At 41.4% G+C, this 18,637-nt stretch overlaps 1 protein-coding gene across 16 annotated transcripts in view; it reads left to right on the forward strand.

Annotated features, from left to right (window-relative positions):
- COL26A1 (collagen type XXVI alpha 1 chain) overlaps positions 1-6,626 on the forward strand; it is a 213,325-nt gene extending 206,699 nt beyond the window's left edge. For all 16 annotated transcript variants that reach the window (XM_087889179.1, XM_087889181.1, XM_034420886.3 and 13 more), the window contains one exon: positions 798-6,626. The gene's annotated coding sequence lies outside the window, so the exon portion shown is untranslated. The remainder of the gene's footprint in view (positions 1-797) is intronic.
- Positions 6,627-18,637: the final 12,011 nt, after the last annotated feature.

An 18,637-nucleotide genomic window follows, 5' to 3' on the forward strand; every position in this document is an offset into this window, starting at 1 on the left:
ACCAGTTTGACACCCTGTCCTATACCATTTCAGACAAATGTCTGTCCAATTTCTTCTTAAAGTCCTCCAGTGATGGAGCACCCACAAGTTCTGAAGTATCCAGAAGCATTTAGCTAGCCTCTTTGGAAAAGCTGCCATTTTGTTACGCTTATTCTGGAATATTATTGTATATCAGCATTGTCTTCAGTAGTGAATTAAAATCAACAAAATGGTGGATGGAATAAGATTCAAGCCCCACCCTTAAGGGAGGGGCTTACATGTGATATTTCATCTGCCATCTTGCTGATTTTGACACACCTTCATACCCACCAGATGCTGCTGCTCTGTATTGATGAAGCATAATTTCCGAGACAACGAGACAAGGCTGGCACCACTATGAGCCTCAGGGAATCTACTTAGAATAGAAAATCCACCTGGCATCCATTCAACAATTTGTTAATTGAAATCCCTTCATCATCCAAACCTTTCCAGGATTCCCTTTGGGGGTAGATTTCTGCATAGTGGTTTGTTTTTTGCTTGTTTTAAGTCTGTAAAACAGGGGTGTAGATCTTTTTGTAAGTCAAGAACTGTCTTTGGCTTCTGTGTGATAAATTGCCTAAAAAACAGTGGGTGTTATTGGCGGGAAAGTCAAGCTTGGTTGGGTTTACATTAAATTAAAATTAAATAGAGTTAAAAAGATTAAATATTACATGAAAAGAAAGTAAAGACATGAAATTGAATTGGTTCCTCCTATGACAGTAACAACGGGAGTCCAAAAGTTAGATTTTGGATGTTAATGGATTCCTTTTCATTGGTAGGTCCAACAGCGAAGGCTTGAAGAGACCTCTGTTTATTCCTGTTGGGAAGTCCTGCAGGTCAGGAGGATGGAGCCATGTCCAATTGGAATACCTTCCTTGAACTTTCCATGATCTTTTAAAAATATCCTTCACATTTTACATACATGCTATTTTTGTTCTTGTTTTGGGGCCCGTCTCAGGTGATTACAATAAAGTTCCAATCCCAAGAAGTCTCATGTGATAAAGACACCAACATTTGTAGAGATGTCTGTATAACATCACTGATGTAACCTGTCTGCCATGGAGCCAGTGCTGCAGTCTAGAACATTCTGGGAATAACATTCTAGAGCACACACACCTGATCCACGAAGAGTGCGGAATGTGTTTATTGGCCCTACCATTGCTTTGAATGAATGGACTATGCACTGCAGAAAACAATCCAAGTTCATATTGCAAGGGAGGGGGGGCAATTAATAGAAGTAAGCTGTAGTTAATGATCGCTTCAAGACTCTTACTGATGTTCTAATTGTAGAACTCACACCAAGCATTCAAGAAACCTCAGTTACACAGTTGAGTTCGGTCTGAAAACCAATGTTCTATATAAATCTTCCTGTTATCCAGATTTGTAGTGCCTAGCCAAACTTGACTGATCTTGAGAAGCTAAACAGAATTGGTGAACATGTAGATTGGAGATAACCAGAAAATCTCAGAGCTGTAGGCTAGCTTGAGAAGTCAAACAAGCAACTGAGAAGAACGTAATAGCAATAGCACTTAGACTTATATAACGCTTCATAGTGCTTTTATAGCCCTCTCTAAGCAGTTTACAGAGTCAGCATATTGCCCCCAACAATCTGGGTCCTCATTTTACCCACCTCGAAAGGATGGAAGGCTGAGTCAACCTTGAGCCGGTGAGATTTGAACTGCCGAACTGCAGCTAGCAGTCAGCTGAAGTAGCCTGCAGTGCTGCACTCTAACCATTGCGCCACCTCAGCTCTAATGCCACCTCCTTAAATACTGTTGCCAAGAATATTATATATATATGGCTTATATATCCACAGAGCCAAGCTCTAGGGAATATACATACTTTCCTTTAATTTCCCCCCAAATCCAACTAGATTTTTGAGTAGTAACTTTGATGTTATAATCCAAAATTAAGGTCTATAAAACCAATAATGTTATCATTTTGCCAGAGTTTACCATCTGTGGTTATACTGTGGCTAATTTTTTACCTGTAAGGTGTTTTTTTAGATTCCTTCCTTATTTCACTTTTTACTAAAGTTCATTTGGACCTGTTATTGATGTATATATTGATAATGTTCCTATAACCTTCATAACTGAACAAATGAATGAAATTCCACAGGCAAAGTGTGGAGAATTGCCTCACCCATTGGATTTTAGTTCAACCATGAGATGTCAATGGCAGAGACAAGAATAGTGTGTCATTCCAGCATGTAAGGAAAAAAATGAAGTGTCTTATGGCATCTTAAATATTAATAAATTTATTGTCACATATGGTCCTGTATATCTCAGTCTGCTTCATTAGATGTGATCAGATTGTGATGAACAAAAGATTATACAATAGATTTTCTAAGTTGCTACTAGACATTTTTGGCTTGTTTGTTACAAAAGATGTAACATCACACCCATCCTTCTAGAATTGAAATATGTAGATTTTTGTCTCTGTATCTACTAGGAGGGACAGCTGAGGTGGTTTTAAGGCTTTCCAGTACTTAAGTAGAATTCACATAAAGTCTTGCAGCCATACAAATAGTTTGCTAACTGTATAGAAGATATACCTTAGTTCATTTACCGAAATTGAAATTCTTGCAACACAATTCAGTGCAGCTTATTAGATTTTTAAAATGTGTTTATCAACCTACAACTTGTTATAAGTTTGTCTTAGAGCAATAGAAGGGCCTCTTTTAATTAACAAGGATGAAAATTAAAGCACACTTGATCTTTTTTTTAATGCTACTTTGTTTAAGGTATATTATCATGGAAAATGAGAAAGAAAATAATTTTTATAAATGTAGCTTAAGGCTGTTTCAAGGTACCGTTCCTATATTCTCTTTACTAAAACTTGTTTAATATTTGAAAGCTATTAAAAATTACATTTATTTCACTTTCTCACAAGAGCCCCTATCTTGAAGGTTTGGAAAACATAATCCGAAGGCTTCTGCTGAATCGTTTATTCCTCTGTCATTTAGCTGTAAACCAAAAGAGGTTAAACAGCTAGAAATGATTTAGGTTTTATAATTTGATTGCAGATGGTCCTTTAAGATATGTACAATTTGTACATCTATAGTTTCTGATAATCAGCGGTCTTCTTGTATGTTACAAAATGAAATCATTTTGATAGGATCTACATTGCTGAACCGTACCATTTTGTTGCTCTTTGATTGCAAAATGAGATTATGGATACCTAAAAGGTACATATTGCAAGTTCCTGGATGATAAAGGCTAGGAGTAATTTGCAGAAACATGGCAGACAGAAGCCAGGTACTTAAGTCTTATTCAGGATGATTTCCCTTATCTTTTCCCCACCATTATACCCAAGATTTTTCTTCCCTATTGGGTTTCATATGTTTGAGTCTACCATAAAGAGGATGACAGGAAGTAGTGATTGGATGATAAAGAAAAATCTGACAAGCAAGAAAATAACTACCTGCCCACCTGCCTGCCCGCCTGCCTGCCTGCCTTTGTGTTGCATTGCACATGTTTCTCTTCTCCCTTCCTTGCCACTATCTGAAATGTAAAACAGAAGCAGTTGCAGAAATTTTCAGGGTTGCGACTGGGAACTAATGCAGAGTAATTCTACTGCGAAGTGGAATGGGACAACTCGCCACGGCCAACTTGCTATGGCCAACTCATCGTGGAACAACTCACTGCAGAACAATTGAACAATTCTATTTAATTATTTAAAATCAAAAAAATATTTTAATTTTTGCCATTCACATTTCATTCTGTCCCTCCTTTTGAATCCTTTCTTTAATAATTATATTCTACTATTTCTTTAATATTAATGTAACTCTTGTCCTGCAGCGGGTTTGCTGTGGTGAGTTGTCTTGCAGCAAGTTAGTTGTGGCAAGTTGACCACGGCAAGTTGGCTGTGATAAGTTGGCCATGGCAAGTTGGCTGTGATGAGTTGGCCATGGCAAGTTGGCTGTGATGAGTTGACCATGGCAAGTTGGCTATGATGAGTTGGCCATGGCAAGTTGGCTGTGATGAGTTGACCACAGCAAGTTGGCTGTGATGAGTTGGCCATGGCAAGTTGGCCATGCTGAAATGTCATAGACTCACTCCTAAGAGCTTCCTCAGACAGTAATCATTCATTGGCATCCTTCAGTCTCAAAAGACTATGGTATCGTGCTCTGGAAAGAGGTCCTAAAACAGCATCTAGTGTGACTAGCAGACAGCGGTATTGAAGTGCTTTTATACAGACTTTGAGGAGGTAGAAAAGTACACTGGCATACCTGGCACTGCCCTCACTGTAGATATGTATTTTGCCTTGATAAGGGTGTAAGGCTGTCCTTTATTGGCTTAATAGAGGACAAGTTAAAGAAATTGATTTGTGAATTCCATAAGCTTAGTTTCTACCAAATCTCACCAGCCAAAAGGGTTAACATCCACCATCATTCTCTTTAGCATAGACTGAGACTGGAGACTAGGCAAATTTTGATAGATGACCAGAGTGGTGGATTTAGCCATGTGTCATAATATGTTTGCTTTTTGACAAGTATGTATGTTCAAAAGAAGCCCAACTATTAGCTGGATATGGCTTTAACATCTTGAATAAGAAGAGTTGGAAGGGACCTTGAAGGTCTTCTAGTCCAACCCCCTGCTGAAGCAGGAGATCCTATACCATTCCCAACCAGTGGCTGTCTAGTTTCTTCTTAAAAGCCTCATGATGGAACACCCACAGCTTCTGAAGGCAAGCCATTCCACTGGTTGATTGTTCTCACTGTTAGGAAATTTCTCCTTAGTTCTAGGTTGTTTCTCTCCTTGATTAGTTTCCATCTGTTGGTTCTTGTCTTACCTTCTGGTGCTTGGGAGGACACTATTCCAAAAATAATGCTAAAATACCTTTTGTGGAATGGCTACTCCAGAATTGCATTATTTTGGAATGGCACTATATGTGTGCACATTGCAAAGCATGCTCTTTGTTTGTGAGAAGGAACTTTCTCCCCACCCCAATTTCTGCTGCTCAAGCCTGAGATCCAAATAAACACTTCAAAGTGTGAGCCCCTTTGAATTTCAGGAAGGATGGTTTCAGCAACAGAAAAACATCCCAAGGGTGTATAATTGCAAAACGAGCAAGAAACATGCATCTGCACACACATCTTTTTCTCCCTCTCCTTCCTTCCCTCTCTCTCATAAACAGATCATCTATTCTTTCAGGAAAGTGGTATACATGTGTTTATAAAGAGCCCATATAATACTGTGTGTCTCTATCTCTCTCTGTCTGTCTCTCTGTCTCTCTGCCTCTGTTTCTCTCTTATCTTTCTCTCTGTCTCTCTCTCTCTGTCTCTGTCTCCCTGCCTCTATTTCCCTCTATCTATCTCTCTGTCTCTGTCTCTGTCTCTGTGCCTCTGTTTCTCTCTGTCTCTGTCTCTGTCTCTCTTTCTCTTTCTGTCTCTTTCTCTCTCTGTGTCTCTCTGTGTCTCTCTCTCTCTTTGAGACAGGTCTAGTCAGACATTAAACAAGGACATCCCTTTGCAAATCCCAGGTATGTTTAACAGCCAAGCCAAAATAGCCACAGAAGGCAATATTCAGTGGCCAGAGAGGAGAAGGTATCTCTGCAGGACTCTTAAAGTAGTCAAAGGAAACTGGTCAGATCTCAACCGTTGATGGCATCATCCCCAACACTGTGAAGGTGGCATTGTATGCTGCTTTGTATAGCAAGGCTTGCTTTGGTAGAAGAGGGAAAACATTACAGTATTTAGGACTGGAACAGTTAAAGATGAAGTTAATCTGCTGGGGATGAAACCAAGCTAACATTGTGAAGATACGTCCTTCAGCAAAGCATCTTTGTTCCATGGTGGGGGGGTGGGGTGGGGGGCTGAGGATAAGTTGCTATCAAAGTCCGCAAAGCACACTTTAAGCAGGCATCTGAATTCGGTATGTTAGTTAAGACCGTATGTATTATATAAATATATATGTGAAATATTAAATATATCTATTTAAGTTATATCCATGCATTATGAACATTTGAAAATGTCCCAGGTTCTTTTGATACCTTACTCATTTATCTGCTCTCTTCCTAATGGAGGATGCCAATATGAATAAAGTTTTGGTCAGATCTTGTGAACTTCATGGATATATTAAGTGGTAAAGCAGTGTATCCAAACCAGCAACTGGATTTCAGTCAAACTACTTTAAAGATGAGTGGAAGGCTAATTTCAGAATCTTGCTACTTTCTCCTGTGGGCTGTCTCAGAAATTGTTTCGCCAGTGTTACTTGCTGCAAATTTTGCTTTAATTTTTACCTTTGATGTGGTAACTACTTAAGGGAATGGAAATAGGATTTGGAAGCTTTCTTTGGCCCAACTATTTCTAGATGCAGATCCTAAATGGAGTACCTGGGGGACATCTACCTACCCCTTCTCTGCAGCTTTTTTATTATTACTGTTCAGGTTCATAAATTTTTATTGAATTGCATCTACTTCTCTTCTTGCTTACTATAGGTTTCATTACTGTATATGGAATGTTTTGTATTCTCCTTTTTTTTGGGTGTTTGGGGTGTTCCCCCCCCCTCTACAGAACAGTGGGGGCAATATTAAAGAGCCCACAGATACCAAAGACATACTTATTTAATGCACTGACCAATAAAACATTCTGTATGTGAAAACAATCTCTTGTCTTTAAAATTGACTTTCTGCCTGCATTTGGCAACCCAAAATAAAATTGGACAAGTGTGTGGGGATATTACCTCTGCTTTTGGGAATTATCTTACTTCAAGTATTTGACTCTTACCACAAAAAATACAAAAACAAGAAGCTGCAAAGTGGATTTGAATGGCTCACAATAAGGTCAGAATGGGGATTTCTCTCTCATTCATGCATATTTTTTGCTGTCTTTAGCAGGGATTCCTCAATCAACTCAGCAAGTAAATGAAATGGACATATTTTGGACCCTCTCCAAAAAAAAAAAAAAAAGAATCTTTGAGGAAATTAATTGCCGTACAACTGGCGTTTTCAGCTTCTGCATGTTGTTATGCTGTACTCCAAAATTAGGACAAAACGTGGAACCCCTCCAAAAATGAAATTGAATTTGAATCAAACAATTATATGGAGTTAGCATTATTATTCCCTATATATTTTACATGAGTGGACAATGGAGCAGGATTTGAGAGATTTGAGGAATCCTAGCATCTAAGAATGTAGTCCTGAAATAAAAATTGTGTTTGGATATTAAAACTGGTTGACTAAAATCTGATTGATTAAGTCCAATACTCGGGAGGATGATAAGCAATCATTACCTGAGGTACAAAGCATGCTCCAGAAATATATTTATTAAATTTATATGCACTCCCCACCCCTATGTTGCAGTTCAAGTTTTATTATTGACAGGAGCAGAATTTGGGGTCAAAGTCTAGAGTTCCATTCAGGAAGATGTCCTCCAAAAAGAGCAGAGTTTGAGGTAAATCAATAAATACATACCCATGTCTTAAAAAGAGAGGGCTAGAAACCCATTATATCTACGTCCTTACATTACATAACTGCGTCGGTGTACCATCCCTCTTCTATTTTTACTTAATGGATTTTAGTATCCTTTTAAAACATAGAAGTCTGAGCCAGGAAGTCCTCATATCTGATCAGGGTGATGGCCATGGAAACAACACAAATATCTCACTGACTTGATGATTGTACAAAACTGTCAACCTGGATCCCTCAAGGATCACCTTTGCTTAGATGCCTTCTGACAACACCACTCTGGTTTCATTAACCATCAGTAGCCAATAATTATTTTGGAAAGCAAATCACATTGAGCTCCATTCTGTACTAACATTATGTTTTAAAGAGTCAACAATGAACAAATGAAGAACTGGTGTGGTCCCAATAACATAAGAGTTTGTTCACCTTTCTCTTCGTAGTTTTCACATTTATTTTATTTATTTATTTTATTTGTCAAGAACGTATTTGGTAATAAGTATAAGCATGGATTGGATACATAAAATAGGTACAAATATTTATTTATTTATTATTTATTAGTTCAATTTATATGCCGCCTTTCTCCGAAGACTCAGGGCGATTTACAATGCATTTAAAAAACCATTATAAAACATTTAAAAATTAAAACATTAAAACCCATTCACACCATTCATGGCCGGATCTCACAAGATCGCAACAGTGAGATCAATGGCCCCAGGCCTGCTGGAAAAGCCAGGTCTTCACTGCTTTTCAGAAGGCCAATAGGGTGGGGGTGGTCCGGACCTCAGGAGGTAACTGGTTCCAGAGAGCTGGGGCCAGAGAAGGCCCTCCCCCGTGGGCCCACCAGCCGGCATTGTTTAGCTGACGGGACCTGGAGGAGACCAACTCTGTGGGATCTTACCAGTCGCTGGGAGCTATGTGGTAGAAGGCGGTCTCGAAGATAACCTGGCCCTGAGCCATATAGGGCTTTAAAGGTAATAATCAACACTTTGAATTGTGCCTGGAGACCAATAGGGAGCTAGTGCAGCTCGCAGAGAATTGGTGTAATGTAGGTGTATCTAGGTGCACCCACGATAGCTCGCACGGCTGCATTCTGGACCAACTGTAGTCTCCGAACACTTTTCAAGGGTAGCCCCATGTAGAGCGCATTGCAATAATCTAACCATGAAGTGACAAGGGTATGAGTGACTGTGAGGAGAGCCTCCCGATCCAAGTAGGGTCGCAATTGGTGCACCAGGCGAACCTGTGCAAAGGTCCCCCTAGCCACAGCTGTCAGATGTTGCTCTAATCTTAGCTGTGAGTCTAGGAGGACACCCAAATTGCAAGCCTGTTCTGAGGGGGACAATTTCTCCCCCTCAGAACGGAATAGAAGAAACAGAATAGAAGAAACATTAGGACAGAGATGGTAGGCACACTGGTGCTCTTATGCACGCCCCTTACAGACCTCTTAGGAATGGGGTGAGGGCAACAGAAGACAGTCCTAGGTTAGGGTTGGGGGTTTGGGGATGAAACACAGAGTCAGGTAGTCCTCAATTCCAATTCCAGGCATTGACCACTGTTGCTGAAGTCATATTTTCTACAATTGAGTTTGGTGCGATTTACCTTAAGTTTGTATCTATTGTGTGCTCGTGTATTGAAGCTGAAGTAGTCATTGACAGGTAGGACATAGTAGCAGATAATTTTATGAGCTATGCTTAGGTCATACCGAAGGCAGCGTAGTTCTAAATTTTCTAAGCCCAACATTTCAAATCTGGTGGCATAAGGTATTTTGTTGCGAGCGGAGGAGTGGAGGACTCTTCTTGTGAAATATTTCTGGACACGTTCAATTGTATTAATGTCCGATATGCAGTGCGGGTTCCAGACAGATGAGCTGTATCATGCACAAAAAACCCCCAACCCAAATCTTTTGATTAGCAGAATTATTCTATAACCTTTAGCTATATATAGGAACATATAGTTGAAAAAATAATTGAAAATCAACAGGTTAAAATATAATCGGATAAGGTCTCGGTGCATAATGCAGCAGATTTAACTGTAGGTGAAAAGGAGAAAGCATGGACAATCGATGTGGCAATTGACAAAATTTCCATTTGTTAATTACAAAGGACTGCAACCGCTTGGATCTGCACACATACTACAAAGTTCTGGCAAAGAACTCAGTCTGAATGAAGGCAAACACCAGCTAAAGAACTGGCAGCTGTGATTTCAAATTGTGTATATAATGATATTAGAAGAGCGATGTAATAAAATGAGCAACATGAATTGGCACGGAGGCATAGGAATTAGTTATGCAGGGGGGAATTAGTTTGCTGACTACTTCATCTATTCCTCATTTATTAAAATGTTTGCCACAGTGGCAATCTGTGTGTCTACTTACAAGTAAGATTCATTAAGCTCCATTAAGTTTCCAGTCATCTGAGTATAAGAGTGCAGCCTAAATCTCCTATATCCTGTGTGTCCAACATTTTGGCTTGCCTGGGCTGCATTGAATGAAGAGGAATTGTCTTGGGCCATGTATAAATACAGGTAGTCCTCAACTTACAACAGTTCATTTAGTGACCAAAGTTACAACAGCAGTAAAAAAAAAAAAGGACTTATGAGACCACTTTTCACATGACCGTTGCAGCGTCCCTCCCCATGGTCATGTGATCAAAATTCAGATGCTTGGTAATTGACTCGTATTTATGAAAGTTGTAGTGTCCCAGGATCATGTGATCAGCTTTTGCGACTCCCTGACAAGCAAATTCAATAAATAACCAGGCTTAGGACCTGGTTATTTACGGGACCGCCTGCTACCACCAATAGCCTCCCACCAGCCAGTACGCTCTCATAGAGAGGGGCTCCTCCGGGTGCCGTCGGCCAAACAATGTCGGCTGTCAGCCCCTAGGGGGAGAGCCTTCTCTGTGGGGGCACCTACGATTTGGAACGAGCTCCCCCCGGAGATACGTAGGATCCCGGATCTGCGCACCTTCCGCCGCGTGCTTAAGACTTTTCTATTTTATCAAGCTGGCCTGGCCTAAATCTTCCCCCTTTTTTAAATGTGGAAATTTTAAATTTTAAATTCGTCTTATTTATAGGGTCATGGGTAAGGCGTTTTAAATTGGGGAGCCATTTTGGATTTAATTCTGTTTTAAACGTATTTTAATGTTTATATTGTATGTTTTTTAATTTTGGCTGTTCACCGCCCCGAGTCCTTCGGGAGAGGGGGCGGTATAAAAATCTAATAAATAATAAATAATAATAAAATAATAATGGGGAAGCCAATGTCAGGGTTCCAAGTAATACACCCATGGAAAATAAAACTCCGAGGTAGGCAAATTCCTCAAAGAACAGTTTTATTGGATACATCATATTGGCACGACTGGTGAAAGCCGACTCTAAAAGTTTCTGTGGCTTTCACCTAATTAAAAGTAAAAGTTTTACTTTCCCCCCTCAAGTCACTGGTCACGCTTTCCAATCCAGGAGCTGGATGGTTGCTTGGTTACTTCACTCCTCCTTTGGCCAGCCACCTGTGAGAATGTCCTTGGGTTCCCACAGGAAAGCTTCATTGTTTTGGCTACAAAACCCCATCTAACTATTTCCCCCCTCCCTCTGTTGTGTGGCAACCCTGAAACCTCCAAAATGGCCTCAGCTATGTTCACTTCAGGGTTAACAGCCAGGTTGTCTTAACAACAATGTTATTAACTTAACAACTGCAATGATTCACTTAACAACTGTGGCAAGAAAAGTCGTAAAATGGGACAAAACTCACTTAACAAATGTTTCACTTGCAATATAAATTTTGGGCTCAGTTGTAATTGTAAGTTGAGGACTACCTGTATATATAATATGGTTAATGTGTGTGTGTAACATACCTCTGTGTCTATATGTATATATAAATAATGTTGAAACTTGGTGATCTTGAAAAACAGTTAAAAAATTTAGAAGTGATTAAGAAATGAGACTTGGCTGAACTTTGTGTCCACATGAGCTACATTATGATTGTAAACTTAGTTGGAATCTCTTCACTCCCAGCAATGGTGGGTTTCAAAAATTTTTACCGCCGTTTCTGTGGGCGTGGCTTGGTGGGCATGGCATGGTGGGTATGGCTTGGTGGGCGTGGCAAGGGAAGGATACTGCAAAGTCCCCATCTCCTCCCAATCAGCTGGGACTTGGGAGGCAGAGAATAGATGGGGGCGGGGCAGTCAGAATTTTTACTACCGGTTCTCCAAACTACTCAAAATTTCCACTACCGGTTCTCTAGAACTGGTCAGAATCTGCTGAAACCCACCTCTGATTCCCAGCCACTTGACTCAAAAGCCAATCACAAAACCTTTAGCTCCTACACTCTACTCCTGAGTACATGTGGGCAATCTCATGATCTCTCCTTTCTCCGGAGAGATTTTGCTGGCCAGAATTCACCATCCAGCTGTCAATCTCTGCCATAATTCTGTCTTCAGGGATGTCTAGTTCTCCATGTTCTCACTGGAAGTCATTTGAAAAAAGGATTGCTTGAGAATTTGTTCTGAAAGATATTTTATTTGTCAGGTGCATGCCATCTTTACTCTTGGCAGACTTTTAAATCCCATGGTACATGGGGTTATGCTATTCTCCATCCAAACTCCCAACCTAATCTGCAACCTGTAAAAAAATGTCTGCTTTTGAAGAATGAGAGAACAAGAGCAAGCAAAGATCCTTTGTATGCAATTACTAATCAAAAAAGATTCAGCAGGTATTACAGCTTTTCCCCAAGGCCTTCACTCTATAATTGAATTTCATCCATACAAATTAAATCCAATCTCTACCCCTTAGTTAAGCCAAGTAGTAAGTACTTAATGCTAATATCTCTGACAACAACAAAAGGTAAGAAATACAAAGCCGGTTCATTTGGGAAATGTTCATTCCATATTCAGTTAATGTGAAGAAATTGCATCGCGAGTTTACAAACAAGATAATCGTCTTCTTTCACATCTGATCATTTTACTGTACTGGATTTCTGTCTTTGTCCATATTGTCAAATTTATGAATTTATTTCTTTTAAAAACATTCGGCCAATTCTATTTGGTAGCCATCTTGGTTGGGGATAATGGGTTAAGTACAGGGGTGGGCTCCTGGGGGTTCATCAGGGTTTGGGCGATCCTCTAGCCAAGGATCGCCAAGGTTCGGTGAACCCCCCAAATGCCATCCCTAGGTGGCCACGCTCACCCTGCCCCTCCCTTCCCTGCCCTCCCCGCCCAGGAGTCTCCATGCGGCCCATTCATCATTCCAGGTAAGTGCAGGGGCCACGCAGAGGGTCTGGGAGGGCAAAAAACGAGTCTACCGGAGGTTCCGGAAGTCCGGAAATGGGCCTGTTTCTGGCCTCCAGAGGGCCTCTGGAGCCTGGGGGAAGCAGTTTTCGCCCTCCCGGATGCTTAAGGAAAGCCTCTGGAGCCTGGGGAGGGTGAAAACACCCCTCCTCCTCCATGGTGCAGTCGGCCGACTAGGCCACGCCCACCATGGCCACACACCCAGCAATGGGGCAGCGAACCCATTGCTAAAGGATCTGAAGCCTACCTCTGGTTAAGTACTTCAATCATATGTACAGACCTCTAGTTGGGAATGTCCAGTTTTAGGCGAATGGGCAGTTAGCTGTCATTGGTACATGCATCATGATCAAGTTAGAGGCTAGGTTGATCCAAGTGGTGGTGGTGGTTGGGAATCACCAAATCACAGAACTGGAAAGTATGTTAAAGATAACTTAGGAAGCTAGCAACAAACGCAGATGTGGAACAGAGGTGTAGAATGTACCATTTTAGGAACACATGTAAATTACTTGCACTGCTTTGTTTTGCACCAGTTGGAGCTTTCGAATACTTCAAAGGCAGCCCCATGTAGAATGCATTACAGTAGTCTATTTGGGAGGTGACCAGGCCATGAGTAACTGTGAGCAGAGCTTCCTGATCCAGGAATGGGCACAACTGACACAAAGGCTTTCTCCTAGCCATGAGAAATATGCATAAGTCTAGAAGGACTGCTTGGGGCAGTGCCATTCCATCAAGTACTCAAGATGGTAAAGTCCCAGATCTGTGTTCTGACCTGACTCCCAAACATGACAAACCCTCTATTGTTAAACTAATGTTCCATTTCTTAAGAGCGCCAGCAGCCCCAGCAAAAAACTCTCTCTCACAGCAGGCTAACAAGTCTGTCTGGCAGGGAGATGAATAGTTGTCTGCCACACCTATTCATCTCTGCCCCCTGCCTTTTATCCCCAGAGCTAGGGTGGGGCTTCGCTAACAGCGGTGGCTCTTCTGTCACAAGGATCGGACCATAGATTTCCACTGCTCTCCTCTCCTCTCCCTTCTGTGCATCTGTGCATCAGGCACTGGACCCAGCTGTTCCTCCTCTTCCTCATCAGCCACCTCCAGACCTGGGGGCTGATGACTCTCTATCTGAGGGCTGATGGACGACCCAGGCTCCACCTCTGTCTTTTTCTCTGACAACTCCATTCCCTCTTCCCCCTCTGAGCTCTCAGGTTGCCTTGATGCTGGCCCTGACTCCCATGCCACCTTCTTATCTGATTTGGCTGCCGGAAGGGTCAGTGGCCGACTTCATCTGCTCCTCTGTCTGCTCCTAAAACTCAAAGCCACTCAGCCTTAACAGAATGCATCTTGATCCCCAACATCAGTTTTTATGCCAAATGTAACAGGGATATAGTCCTCAATTAACAGTAGTTCATTCAACAACCATTTGAGGTTCTGATGGTGCCGAACAAGGAGTCTTATGCTGGTCCTCAGTGTGGGTATCACACCATTTGTGACCTTCTGCTGGTTTCCATCAGACAAAGCCAGAGGGAAAGCTGTCAGGAGGTTGCAAATGGTGATCGTGTGATGTACTTAATGACGGTGTAGGATTCGCTCCACAGCCATACCTGGAATTGCCAGAATTGCTGTTGTAAGTCAGCATGAGCTCATGACATCACATTTTATGACCAGGTTACTTAGCGATGAAGTTCCTGGTCCCAATTATTGTTATTAAGTGAGGACCACCAGTAATCTATGGCTGATTTTGTTTGTTTGCTTAAGTATGGCACAATGACATTACCATCATGACATCATCAGTCATTTTTGTGATGATATGATGCGGATCACATCTGGTGGGTTCCCAAGCAACCAATCTTTGTTATATGGTATTTTCATATAGTTCAAGCTGGTATCATAGAAGTAAACATTTTATTTGGAAAGCAGGCATTTAAGGTTATTCACTATCCCTTGTTAGATTTATTTGTACATGTACAAACATAATGCATTAAACAGTAAACTAGAACAAATATACTTTGGGTATATGGAACAAGCCAATCTAATATTCAACACATTATCTGCTTTATCATGTACGTGGCTTTCAGCTACAACTTAACTGCTGAAGTTAAATATTTGATATTTTAATACCCTCACAAGGTAGTTAAAGATCAATTCCCTGCAGTTTTCACATTAAATTCCATTATCAATTTACCAGAAAATGCTTCACTAATAATTTACCAGGTTTTTTTATGGGACATCGACATAAAACTGCACATATATTGCTATGTGATTTTTCAGTTAATTGAATTCTAAAGAGATTTATCTCTAGGGTGATTAATAAATCTTACTACGGCCTATAATGTTCAATTGATATTTAATTAACCTGAGGAAACTGCCATCTAAAAAGGACAATTATATATTTCTACCCAACCAAGCATATCACAGTAGGGCAAAATAAATAAATAAATAAAAGTAACATTACATGTGAGGAAGAGAAGCAACACGTAAAGTGAAGACATAACATGGTTTAAGACCATGAATTGCTGTTATTGGCAATATTTTGGAATTCAAAAACTGAACTTTAAATTAAAGAAGGATCGGAGGGACAGAATAACTATCTTCCAGTACTTAAGAGTCTGTCACAGAGAAGTCAAACTATTCTCCACAGCACCTGAGGATAGGACAAGAACTAACAGATGGAAAAATCAGGGATCCATCTTAATATAATCAAACTATACAGGGCAGGAATACCCATAGATTGATTGATCAACTGGATGCTTGGTTAACTGATTATATGCCATCAAGTGATTTTCAGCTCCTAGCAACCTTATAGATCAGGGGTCACCAACCTTTCAGACCTCAGGGACGACTAAATTCATAATTTTAAATCCCGCGGACCACTAATATGATCTGCCTAATGACCAGCTGGGTGGAGGTGGCTAGGTGGTCATGTGACTGGGTGGGCGTGGCCAACTCAATCTTACTTACATCGAGAGGTGCCTCGCCAGTTTCTACTCGCCCCTCCCCTCCCAGCCACTCCTCACCTCCCCGCCCAGGCTCCTCAGGGCCCCAACAAGAAGCAGTTGTTGGACCTAAACAGCCACTGTGAGAAAGAGTTGGCAAAACAGCTCAGTTCAAATTGGATCTGACGGAGAAGGAGGCTCAGTAGAACCACCTCACTGAGGATTACAAGCATAGGCTTCCCAAACAGAGGGAAGACCTGCGTGAGTGCAAGACCAGGTACCAATGCCTGGAGGCTCAGCGGGCTGAGATGGTCAGGCAGCTCCAGGCCATGATGCAGTCCCACTGGAACAAGGTCGTCCGGCTCTTCGCCACCAGTGGTGCTTCCCTCCAGCCTTTGCCCAAAGCCCTGCACCAGGAGACTGAAGCAGACCCCAAGTCAGAATTTCTGCCCCCCTCCAACCCACACAAAAAGACCCCAAAGGGGGAGACTCTCTGCAGCAACACAAACGTTCATTGCACGTATCTGTCCCAGGAGCTGTAGTTTGAGGACCCCTGATTTAGTGCAATATAAAAAAAATGCAAATAATATTTCTGCGGACCACCAACATTTTCTTGCAGACCACCAGAGGTCCATGGACCACCAGTTGATAACCGGTGTTATAGATGGTGTTTCTCCACGATGAGAGAAAACTGTCTGTAATCTGGTCTTTCAGGTCTCCCAATGGTCATCACCTGAGTCCATCTATCTTGCTGCTGGGGAACTACTAGGAAACTCTAAGCCTGTAACTTAAGACAAGGAAATTGGGGAGGGAGGAAATTCATCCCCCACAGTGAAAAAAGCTACTAGGCTGTGTCATACATGACTCAAGCGCGTCTTTTTGTAAGCAGAATTATTGTTGTTCTTAAATATAAAGCAAATGAGAGAGAAAAAATTGTTATCTTTGGGGGTCGTTTTAAAAATATTGATTCAATGTGCTGTACATTTACAATTACAATGTCAGCCTTTAGTTAACCAACACTCTGGTTTTCAAAGAATACCAGGATCTGCGGGTTTGTTCAAATGAAATATCCATTAATTCCAGTTTAGAATGTTGTAGATTTGCTCTCCCGCCTCCCACCATTGCTTAAAAAGGGTCAGTTCTGTTATCTAAGAACTGCTAAGCGTGGGGAGAATAAAAACCTTGGCCCCAGGTTTTCATTTCTAACTTTGTAGAAGTAAACCAAATAGACATTTGCATCTAGATTAAGTTAATTGAACTTAGGTCTCACTGCAGCCAGAGGTACTTAAATCATAACTAAATTGCCACGTGAATTCCAATCCGATTTAAGTGCAATTAATTGACTACAGATTTTGTAGCAGTTCTCAGTTCCTTAATTCATTTGGGAACCTTTCGTTTTGTCAGTCAGCCAAATTCACAGTGTATTTCATCAATACAGGTGGCTGTGATATTCTACCACTATTTTCTGTGCACAAGTCAATCGTGACAGGATCAAGATTCTCACGAAACTTTATTGACTGATTGATCGATCACATTCATTCAGCTGCCCATCTCACCCATCTTTCTACTGCTATGGGGACTAAGCAGCAGGATGCAAAACGCAGAAATAGTAACTCCAAGAAATAAAGAAATGGTATTTGTTCAATTCAGAGGAAGAGTTTTGCATGTTAGATAAATGCAACAATAGGTGCAACATATTAAATAAATTACACCTTGTAATTAAGCACTGTAGAAAGTTAGCACCCACCCAGTGATGAAATCCAAATTTTTTTACTACTGGTTCTAAGGGCGTGGCTTGGTGGGCGTGGTGTGGCTTAGTGGGTGTGGCTTGGTGGGCATGGCAGGGGAAGGATACTGCAAAATCCCCATTCCCACCCCACTCCAGGGGAAGGATATCGCAAAATCTCCATTCCCACCCCACTCCAGGGGAAGGATATCGCAAAATCTCCATTCCCACCCCACTCTGGGGCTAGCCAGAGGTGGTATTTGCCAGTTCTCTGAACTACTCAAAATTTCCGCTACCGGTTCTCTGAACTGCTCAAAATTTCCGTTACTGGTTCTCCAGAACCTGTCAGAACCTGCTGGATTTCACCCCTGCACCCATCCCTCTCCTAGAAGAATGAAATATTTTGAGAAATTTTTAAAAAGGCAGATTATTATATCTCCCTGGATGAGAAACACTTTTTTTAGAGGTAGAAAGCAGCCCCCACCTTTCTTAACAGCCCTGAGCAGATGTCATCACTTAAGAGATAAAGAGCTTACTGAAAGAAGGTAGTTCTTTAGGCAAAAATAGGTAGGTAGGTAGTTCTAGGCAAAAATTCCCTGCAGCAAGGTCTGAACAAAGGTAGGATTAGCCCTCAGCCATAATAGGAATTGCCCAACACCCTTTCAGAACACAAGCTCCTTCATTGCGTCATCTCTGTTGCCCCACCCCCAGAAAACTTCAACCAAACTTAGCTCAGACAAACATAACCCCTACATGGCCCCTTGGGAGTCTGACAACAGCCAATAGAATACGTGTTCTTGCCCAGGAACAGGAAGCTCAAGTGCAAAGCCCAAGAGAAGGTATAAAAAAGCCTCACTCTCAACTCCATGTGGTCAGCTGGACCAGATCCACCCATGTGGTTCTGCTTCATCAATAAACCATCTTTCCAATCAGCCTCCATGTTTCCAGTGTCTTTCTCCCGGCTTGGAACTGAACCAGATGGATATTTCTTCCAACAGCACAAAGAGGTTTTCTGGTGCTTTATAACGTGACATCAAAATAGAGACAATCAAAACTAATTGTTTTCTGTGGTGTGAGGATGAAATGGGAAGGGTTTCGCTGAATTCCCTCTTCTTTGGACTGCTGCTTTCACATTGTCCATCTTTCTCCTTATATTAACAGATGGGACACCATGATTGCACTACAGGAGAAAAAGGAAGGGAACCAAAACAAACTATGCACATTTTTAATTAACTCTGTGCATATGGCATGCATGATTGCAGAGGCCA

This window comes from Pantherophis guttatus, chromosome 1 (genome assembly GCF_059756535.1).
Source record: "Pantherophis guttatus breed Tessera chromosome 1, ASM5975653v1, whole genome shotgun sequence".
In the NCBI taxonomy this organism is placed as follows: domain Eukaryota; kingdom Metazoa; phylum Chordata; class Lepidosauria; order Squamata; family Colubridae; genus Pantherophis; species Pantherophis guttatus.